Genomic DNA, 10,050 nt, shown 5'->3' with positions numbered 1-10,050 from the left:
GATTTTCAGGATACAACCAAATCAAAATGGCACCTGAAGACATGGAAAAAACAGCTTTCATCACCCCCTGGGGCACGTTCTGCTATCGTGTTATGCCTTTTGGACTAAAGAACGCAGGGGCAACATATCAAAGAGCCATAGACTATTTTACCAAATGGGTTGAAGCAGCTTCATATGCAAACGTTACAAGACAAGTTGTCGTCAGGTTTATCAAGAATCACATCATCTGTCGCTACGGCATTCCTAGCAAGATAATCACTGACAATGGGTCAAATTTGAATAACAAAATGATAAAGGAGCTTTGTGAAGAATTCAGGATTGAGCATCACAACTCATCTCCTTACAAACCAAAGATGAATGGAGCTGTAGAAGCAGCTAACAAAAACATCAAGAAAATCGTTCAGAAGATGGTCATCACTTACAAAGATTGGCATGAAATGCTCCCGTATGCTCTTCATGGTTACCGTACATCAGTACGTACTTCGACTGGAGCAACTCCTTTCTCCCTTGTATATGGCATGGAGGCAGTCCTACCAATAGAGGTTGAGATTCCATCAATGAGAGTCTTGATGGAAGCAAAATTAACAGAAGCCGAGTGGTGTCAAAGCAGATTCGATGAATTGAACTTAATCGAAGAAAAGCGCATGACAGCTTTATGCCACGGACAGCTATATCAACAAAGAATGAAGAAAGCTTTCGACAAAAAGGTTCGACCTCGCACAATCAAAGAAGGCGACCTTGTACTAAAAAAGATTCAATCTTTTCTCACAGACTCGAGAGGGAAATGGACTCCCAATTATGACGGCCCCTACGTGGTCAAGAGAGCTTTCTCAGGAGGAGCCTTAATACTCACGACTATGGATGGAGAAAAATTCACCCGTCCTGTGAACGTCGACGCAGTCAAGAAATACTTCGCCTAAATAAACAAAAGAACAGCTCGCTAAGTTGAAAACTCGCAAAGAGCGGCTTAGGCAAAAAAGAGCGTCTCGGTGAATCGAAAACCCGAAAGGGCGATTCAGGCAAAAGTTAGAGACATAAAAAATAAATAATCAATCCCGGTAGACTTAAAACCCGAAAGGGGTAGTTTACGCAAAAGTTAGGGATATATGGCAAGTAACTGTGTTCAGGACAAACTTGATCATTCAAAATCCATAGCGGAGTATTCATCATCAGCAGGTCATCTTCTACGAAGCATGAATACAGCGCAACTTGGAGTGGAAGGGAAAGATAACGGTCGTCACGTTTCATCGTAGCCCTTTTCCCGAAAATTACTAATTTCCAACTTTGTAAATACTCCATGGAATCAAGCATTTGGCTGATTACCATTCCATATATAATAATTTGAGCCTTGTGCTTTTCCTTTGCAATCTAGTCTTATTCAGTTTCTTGGAATGCATTTTAAGTTTAAACAGTCAATTTCTTGAAACAAATGTTTTTATAAAAATAAAATGAATTTACTCGCAAAAATAAAGGTGAAATTTCTTTCTGAGGTTTACAAACAATAGGAAGAATGCAAACAGTTGCTCCGAGAACGGTTGAGACTCCGGGAACCAATATTTCCCCATGAGGTCGCTTTGCGAACATCTCCCGATGACGGATCTTCACTTCAATTCATATTACTCACTTCGGACAACGGACAACTGATAACCAGATATTCCCAACAGAGTTCGAACTACAAGAAGAGGACATCTTCTGATCAACAAGAATTCAAGTCGTATCATAGGATTTTACATCTGCGACAATTCTATTCACATTCACTTTACATTTTATAATTGTCATAATATTCATGCATACATTACATCATAATTGCATAGTCGAATCAGGCTTTGATCATGTGAATGCCTAAGTCATTAAGGCATGAACTCAAGTTTCCCCTGCAAGTTCCGGAGAAGCTTTTTCCTTCGAGACAACAGTTCATACGCAAAGATCTCACCAAGCAAGTCAACAGATGGTAGTCTCCCTCAAAGAGATAGTTTGTTCACTTTTGGAATTCCCCAATTGAGAATCTCCGGCAGAGCGACATTCGACAGTCTTCTTCAGATAAGATATTCTGCTTCACATTTTGGAATTCCCTACAGGTTTGGTATTTCCCCAGCAGGGTCAAGAGATGCTACTTTTTCGTCAAAGAAAATAATTCAGAATCTCCCAGCAGATTGACAAATGATTCCCCAGCAGAATCGGTGAATGGTAGTCTTCGTCCAGAAGATAGTTCATGTGAATACAAGATTACACTCTAAGATGTTTTTGATTTATGGCAAACTCAAATGAGCATCCAAACAACAAGGAGGAAACGGAAAAGCAAAGCATTTAATCACTCATGAAAGCACAGGATGATCTACTATGCATAAAGGTCGACTCAACACAAGCTGAACAAGAAAAATGCAGAAAATCAGCAGTTAGGTCGACCTACTGACAACCCAGGTCGACCTAAAATGAAGAAAAAGCCATATACTGCTGCTAGGTCGACTCACAGACCATTTAGGTCGACGTAAAATGAAGAAATCTTCATATCAGTCTGCTAGGTCGACCTACATAACAACTAGGTCGACCTAATCTGAGAAAATGTTCCCAGAACGCATCAGAAGAAGATTCTGGTCGACCTACTCCTTCAACAGGTCGACCTAACTGGGAGCAAACTTCAACAAGCACTGCTAGGTCGACCTAACCCCTACAAGAGGTCGACCTAACCGATCAAGAATGCCAAAAATTCTGTTTCTCTCATCTCCAACTGTTAAGCTATCATATATATTGTCCAAGGGTAATTATTCAAAGAACACCAACGACTGAAAGATACACAAACGCTTCTCATCTTCGTTCTTCATCATCTCCAACACAATTACACATAATCATTCTTGCGTTGTGGGTTAGTGATGAGTTCGATAACGTCCATGGAACGGAATTGAAGATTCCTAGTGGGTGAAGGTTTGTGGGGTTTGTTGGTGAATAAAATCTGCGGGTTTTGTCCTCCACGACGGGTGGTTCTTGGGGGTTTTTATCAAGAGGCGTTCATTGAGGATTCGGCTGAGTGTAACGATTGAGGAACGGGGTTTTTATCAAGACACTGTAGAAGGGAATCAAAGTGAAGCTCTTGGATAACCTTGATCTTGCTCAAGATTAAGGGGGAAGAAGATTCAAAGGATCGACATAATTGGTTTATCGTTTATCGCTTTGTTATCTTCTTTGTATATACTACTTTCAACATTAATGAAAGATTACCCAATTTCAGTTTGGAATTGGGGGCAGACGTAGTCGTAGCGAGGACGATCGACGAACTGCCTAAACAAATATCGTGTTCTTGTTGCTTTTACTTTCTCATTTACATTCTGTTCATATTTGGTTGTAATAGCAAATTGATCAACGATTCGAGTGTTAAGATTGTGAACTAAGAACGTACATAAACATCACAATCCATCACACATTGAATTACCTTCAATTTGATCATTATCACCAAGTGTTTGTATAATTGTTTCTATCACTCTTACTGCATTGCAAACATTGTCCATCATACAAAAAGTTAATCTGATTTTCAACAAGAGAAACGCCTTGATTCTGCAACATATACTCTTATCATTTACTTCAAGTCTTTGACTGGTTTTTAAACACATATATAATCGTTTCGATAGTGGTTCGGAATAGACGCGAGTCGATTCAGAATCACTTCCGCTGAAAAGTCGTTTAAATCCGTAAAACTGTGAACGATCTATTCACCCCCCCCCTCTAGATCCTAAGGCCAGCGTCTAACAAGTGGCATCAAGAGCTCTGGTTTATTCCGTGCTACGTGAAACACTTATTGGAAAGATGGCTTCCGGACCTAAAGGGGCTCATAATAGAGCTCCAGTTTTCAACGGCAAAAACTACGGCTATTGGAAGGATTGTATGTGTGTCCATATCAATGCAATTGATAGGAACATCTGGACAGCTATTGTCAATGGTCCATTTCAGATCACCATGACAAATGCAGCTAGTGCAGTTGTTCCAAAACCAGAAGATACTTGGAATGCTGAAGATGAAAAGAGATATGCATACGATTGGAAAGCGAGAAACATTCTAATCTCAGCTCTAGGAGTTGATGAATACTATCGCGTTTCCCATTGTAGATCAGCTAAAGCTATGTGGGACACATTGCAAGTTGCCCACGAGGGAACGGATGATGTCAAACTAGCTAGGATCAATACGCTAACTCAAGAGTTCGAACTTTTCCACATGGAAGATGGTGAAACCATCGAAAGCATGCAGAAAAGATTCGTTCACCTGAAAAATCGATTAAATTCTCTTGATAGACCTGTTTCCAATGCAGTTGCTACTAACAAAATCTTAAGGTGTTTGAACAGGGAATGGCAACCCAAAGTTACAGCAATTAAGGAAGCAAATGATCTCAACACTTTAGACATTACCACTCTTTTTGGTAAACTAGAGGAACATGAACAGCATCTTAAATGTCTTGACATGCATGAGAAAAGGACAAAGAAAGAAAAGAACATGGAGAAAGAGGTAGAGAAGAAGTCAATAGCTCTAAAAGCTTCGAGCTCCAAGACCTCAAAACGAGAGCCAAAGGATAGTGACACAAGTGATGACGAAGACTCCGATGATGAGGAAATGGGACTGTTTGTGCGAAGATACAACAAATATCTAAAGAAAAATGGAGCAAAACATTCTGACAAAGGCTTGATCAACTATAGAAAGCAATCAAACATGTTCAAACAAGATGACGACAACAAGGGAAAAATCAAAGGTCTTTGCTTCAATTGTGGGAAAGCCGGTCACTACAAACCGGATTGTCCTTACCTTAAGAAAGAGAAGGAGAAGAACCAAAGCAAAGGTCATAACAAATCTAAAAAAGGCCTACATAGCATGGGAAAGTGATTCATCTAGTGAAAGCTCATCAAGCGATGAAGAAGAATCAGCAAACCTATGTTTCATGGCTCATCAACACAAGAAAAAGAAAGCTGAAAAGTGTCTTGACATTGCCGAAAGGTTGTGGTTCCTTGATAGTGGATGTTCAAGACACATGACTGGAGACCTATCTCTTTTCGTTGAGTTTCAAGCAAAGAAGAAGGGGTATGTCACCTATGGAGATAACAATCGGGGAGCCATACTTGGTAAAGGAAGTGTAGGTAACCCTTCTACCACTACTATAACTGATGTGCTGCTAGTAGAAGGTCTTAAACATAATCTTTTAAGTATAAGTCAATTGTGCGACAAAGATTTTAAAGTAATGTTTACAAATTCTGGATGCACAATAGAACATACTAAGAAAAGAGACATTATGTTTAAGGGCTTAAGAGTAAACAACATCTACATGCTAAACTTGGATGAGGTATCTAAGTCTAGTACCAAGTGTCTAGTTGCTCTAAGCGATGACTCATGGCTTTGGCATAGACGTCTCGCCCACATAAATTTTGACTTACTAAATAAAGTTGTCTCAAAAGATTTAGTAATCGGCTTACCCAAAATGAAGTTTTCAAAAGATCATCTATGTGATGCTTGTCAAAAGGGAAAGCAAACAAAAATATCTTTTAAATCAAAGAACGTGGTTTCAACATCACGCCCCCTTGAACTACTTCACATGGATCTCTTTGGCCCTTCAAGGACTAAAAGCACAGGTGGAAACACCTATGGTTTTGTCATTGTCGATGATTACTCGAGATTTTGTTGGACAATCTTTCTACCTAGTAAGGATCAAACTTTTCCAGCTTTCACACAATTTGCAAGATTATGTCAAAACAAAATGAACAACAAAATAGTTGCAATTCGAAGTGATCACGGTGGAGAGTTTGAAAACATTCTTTTTGAAAAATACTGTGATAAACATGGAATTGAGCATAACTTTTCAGCTCCTAGAACACCTCAACAAAACGGAGTAGTTGAACGTAAAAATCGGGTTCTAGAGGAGCTGGCAAGAACAATGCTAAATGAGAGTAATTTACCAAAGTATTTCTGGGCTGACGCGATTAGTACAGCATGTTATGTTTTAAATAGGATAATAATACGTCCTATACTGAACAAAACTCCCTATGAATTACTAAAAGGTAGAAAACCAAATGTATCTCATCTCCATGTATTCGGTTGCAAGTGTTTTGTTTTGAACAATGGTAAGGATAATCTTGGCAAATTCGATGCTAAAGCTGATGAGGGCATATTCCTTGGTTACTCACAATCCAGCAAAGCATATCGGATATATAATAAGAGATTACTTATAGTAGAAGAGTCAGTACACGTTTCTTTTGATGAATCTTATGCAAAATATGTCGAGAAAGGTCTTTCATTTAATGGTGCAGGTCCATCCACTGAAGACATTGTCAAGGATAAGGAAGATGAGAATGAAAGTATTGTAAAGAAAGATGCTGAGAGAGAGAAAGATGAGTCTCACAATGAAAATGAAAAAGAAAGCATCTCAAACAATGAAGAACTTCCCAAGGCCTGGACAAATGTGAAAGACCATCCAATTGACAATATAATAGGAGACATCTCAAGGGGCGTTACAACACGCTCAAAGATAAGTAACTTCTGTCATCATTTTGCTTTTGTTTCACAAGTTGAGCCGAAAAACGCTAAGGATGCATTACTTGATGAGCATTGGCTAATGGCCATGCAAGAAGAATTAAACCAATTTAAACGGAATGATGTTTGGGACTTAGTCCCTCATCCGGGAGATCATCAAGTAATAGGCACTAGATGGGTTTTTCGTAACAAACTTGATGAAAACGGTGTTATTACTAGAAACAAAGCTAGATTAGTTGCCCAAGGTTATAATCAAGAGGAAGGTATTGATTATGAAGAGACATACGCTCTTGTAGCACGTCTCGAAGCTATTCGCCTCTTACTTGCTTATGCTTGTTCTAAAGACTTCAAACTATTCCAAATGGATGTTAAGAGTGCCTTTCTAAATGGCTATATAAATGAAGAAGTCTATATTGCTCAGCCACCCGGCTTTGAGAATTACATGTATCCAACTCATGTCTATAAGCTGAAACGTGCTCTATACGGTCTTAAACAAGCCCCTCGGGCTTGGTACGAACGTTTGAGCAAATTTCTCCTTAGTCAAGGGTACTCTAGAGGTAAAGTTGACACTACTCTCTTTATTAAAAGAAAAGATAAGGATATTCTCTTAGTCCAAATTTATGTAGATGATATTATATTTGGGTCGACTAATGCAAAACTTGTCAAAGACTTTTCTAAGCTTATGCAGAGTGAATTTGAGATGAGTCTCATGGGTGAGCTAAATTTCTTCCTTGGCCTACAAATCAAGCAACTTAGTCATGGAACGTTTGTGAATCAAACTAAATATTGTACGGAGCTGCTCAAAAGATTTGGAATGAGTGAAGCAAAGGAAATTGACACACCTATGGCAACAAATACTAATCTAGACAAAGATGAGAAAGGTAAAGAGGTTGACGTGAAATTATACCGAGGTATGATAGGTTCACTATTGTATCTTACTGCCTCAAGACCAGACATTATGTTTAGCGTGTGTATGTGTGCAAGATATCAATCCTGTCCAAAAGAATCTCACTTGAAAGCTGTCAAAAGAATTCTGCGATACTTACGTGGAACTACTACATATGGCCTATGGTATCCAAAAGGAAATGAGTGTCATTTGGTAGGATTCTCCGATTCAGATTTTGCTGGCTGCAAATCCGATAGAAAAAGCACTAGTGGAACGTGTCATCTATTCTCAAACTCATTGATAAGTTGGCATAGTAAGAAACAAGTATCGGTTTCATTATCCACTGCTGAGGCAGAATATGTAGCTGCTGGAAGCTGCTGTGCACAAATATTATGGCTCAAGCAACAACTTCTTGACTTTGGTATTAAGCTTGATCGCATACCTATCATGTGCGACAACACAAGCGCCATAAACTTGAGTAAAAATCCTGTCTTACACTCACGTACCAAACATATTGAAATAAGACATCACTTTCTACGAGATCATGTAGAGAAAGGAGACGTTACTTTTGAACATGTAGAAAGCAAGAAGCAACTAGCTGACATCTTCACCAAACCTCTAGCAACGGAGCAATACTTCAACATTCGTAGGGAATTAGGGATACTCGATATCTCTAATTTGGGCTAATTACGTTTGTTTTCTCTTAATATTATTTCTTTACTTTATGTATATATATATTTCTCTTGCTAACATTCTTCTTAGCGTAAAGGTAGTTCATCATCAAGCCAGGCGTCATATTGAAAAAGCGGTAACGTAATTGTTGTTCACTTCCAAAAATATTATTGATACTATAATATGCTATCAATTAACATGCTTATAGTGACTTCATGCATAAAAATTGCTCTTGCTCACATATGTGTCTCATGCTATCACTAACTACCTTTTATCTACTATACTGTACATGCTAGCATTGTTATCTATGGTTCTCTTGTTACTTTCCTACTCTGTTTTCTTTGTTTCTCTTTTTGATGTTGTCAAAGGGGGAGATAGATACAATAGATGCTGAGTGTACGGGGGAGCTTTGTGGAGAGATTGCTTGGTTGAGAAATAGATGCTGGATGTACGGGGGAGCCTTGTTGAGTTTGTGTCACTTACTACCAAAGCCTTTGACTACTGGTTTGCCATCATCAAAAAGGGGGAGTATGTGAATACAAGATTACACTCTAAGATGTTTTTGATTTATGGCAAACTCAAATGAGCATCCAAACAACAAGGAGGAATCGGAAAAGCAAAGCATTTAATCACTCATGAAAGCACAGGATGATCTACTATGCATAAAGGTCGACTCAACACAAGCTGAACAAGAAAAATGCAGAAAATCAGCAGTTAGGTCGACCTACTGACAACCCAGGTCGACCTAAAATGAAGAAAAAGCCATATACTGCTGCTAGGTCGACTCACAGACCATTTAGGTCGACGTAAAATGAAGAAATCTTCATATCAGTCTGCTAGGTCGACCTACATAACAACTAGGTCGACCTAATCTGAGAAAATGTTCCCAGAACGCATCAGAAGAAGATTCTGGTCGACCTACTCCTTCAACAGGTCGACCTAACTGGGAGCAAACTTCAGCAAGCACTGCTAGGTCGACCTAACCCCTACAAGAGGTCGACCTAACCGATCAAGAATGCCAAAAATTCTGTTTCTCTCATCTCCAACTGTTAAGCTATCATATATATTGTCCAAGGGTAATTATTCAAAGAACACCAACGACTGAAAGATACACAAACGCTTCTCATCTTCGTTCTTCATCATCTCCAACACAATTACACATAATCATTCTTGCGTTGTGGGTTAGTGATGAGTTCGATAACGTCCATGGAACGGAATTGAAGATTCCTAGTGGGTGAAGGTTTGTGGGGTTTGTTGGTGAATAAAATCTGCGGGTTTTGTCCTCCACGACGGGTGGTTCTTGGGGGTTTTTATCAAGAGGCGTTCATTGAGGATTCGGCTGAGTGTAACGATTGAGGAACGGGGAGTTCAAGGAATCAAGACACTGCAGAAGGGAATCAAAGTGAAGCTCTTGGATAACCTTGATCTTGCTCAAGATTAAGGGGGAAGAATATTCAAAGGATCGACATAATTGGTTTATCGTTTATCGCTTTGTTATCTTCTTTGTATATACTACTTTCAACATTAATGAAAGATTACCCAATTTCAGTTTGGAATTGGGGGCAGACGTAGTCGTAGCGAGGACGATCGACGAACTGCCTAAACAAATATCGTGTTCTTGTTGCTTTTACTTTCTCATTTACATTCTGTTCATATTTGGTTGTAATAGCAAATTGATCAACGATTCGAGTGTTAAGATTGTGAACTAAGAACGTACATAAACATCACAATCCATCACACATTGAATTACCTTCAATTTGATCATTATCACCAAGTGTTTGTATAATTGTTTCTATCACTCTTACTGCATTGCAAACATTGTCCATCATACAAAAAGTTAATCTGATTTTCAACAAGAGAAACGCCTTGATTCTGCAACATATACTCTTATCATTTACTTCAAGTCTTTGACTGGTTTTTAAACACATATATAATCGTTTCGATAGTGGTTCGGAATAGACGCGAGTCGATTCAGAATCACTTCCGCTGAA

Source organism: Vicia villosa, linkage group LG4 (genome assembly GCF_029867415.1).
Source record: "Vicia villosa cultivar HV-30 ecotype Madison, WI linkage group LG4, Vvil1.0, whole genome shotgun sequence".
NCBI classification, from domain to species: Eukaryota; Viridiplantae; Streptophyta; class Magnoliopsida; order Fabales; family Fabaceae; genus Vicia; species Vicia villosa.
Note: the sequence above shows the minus strand (reverse complement) of the source record.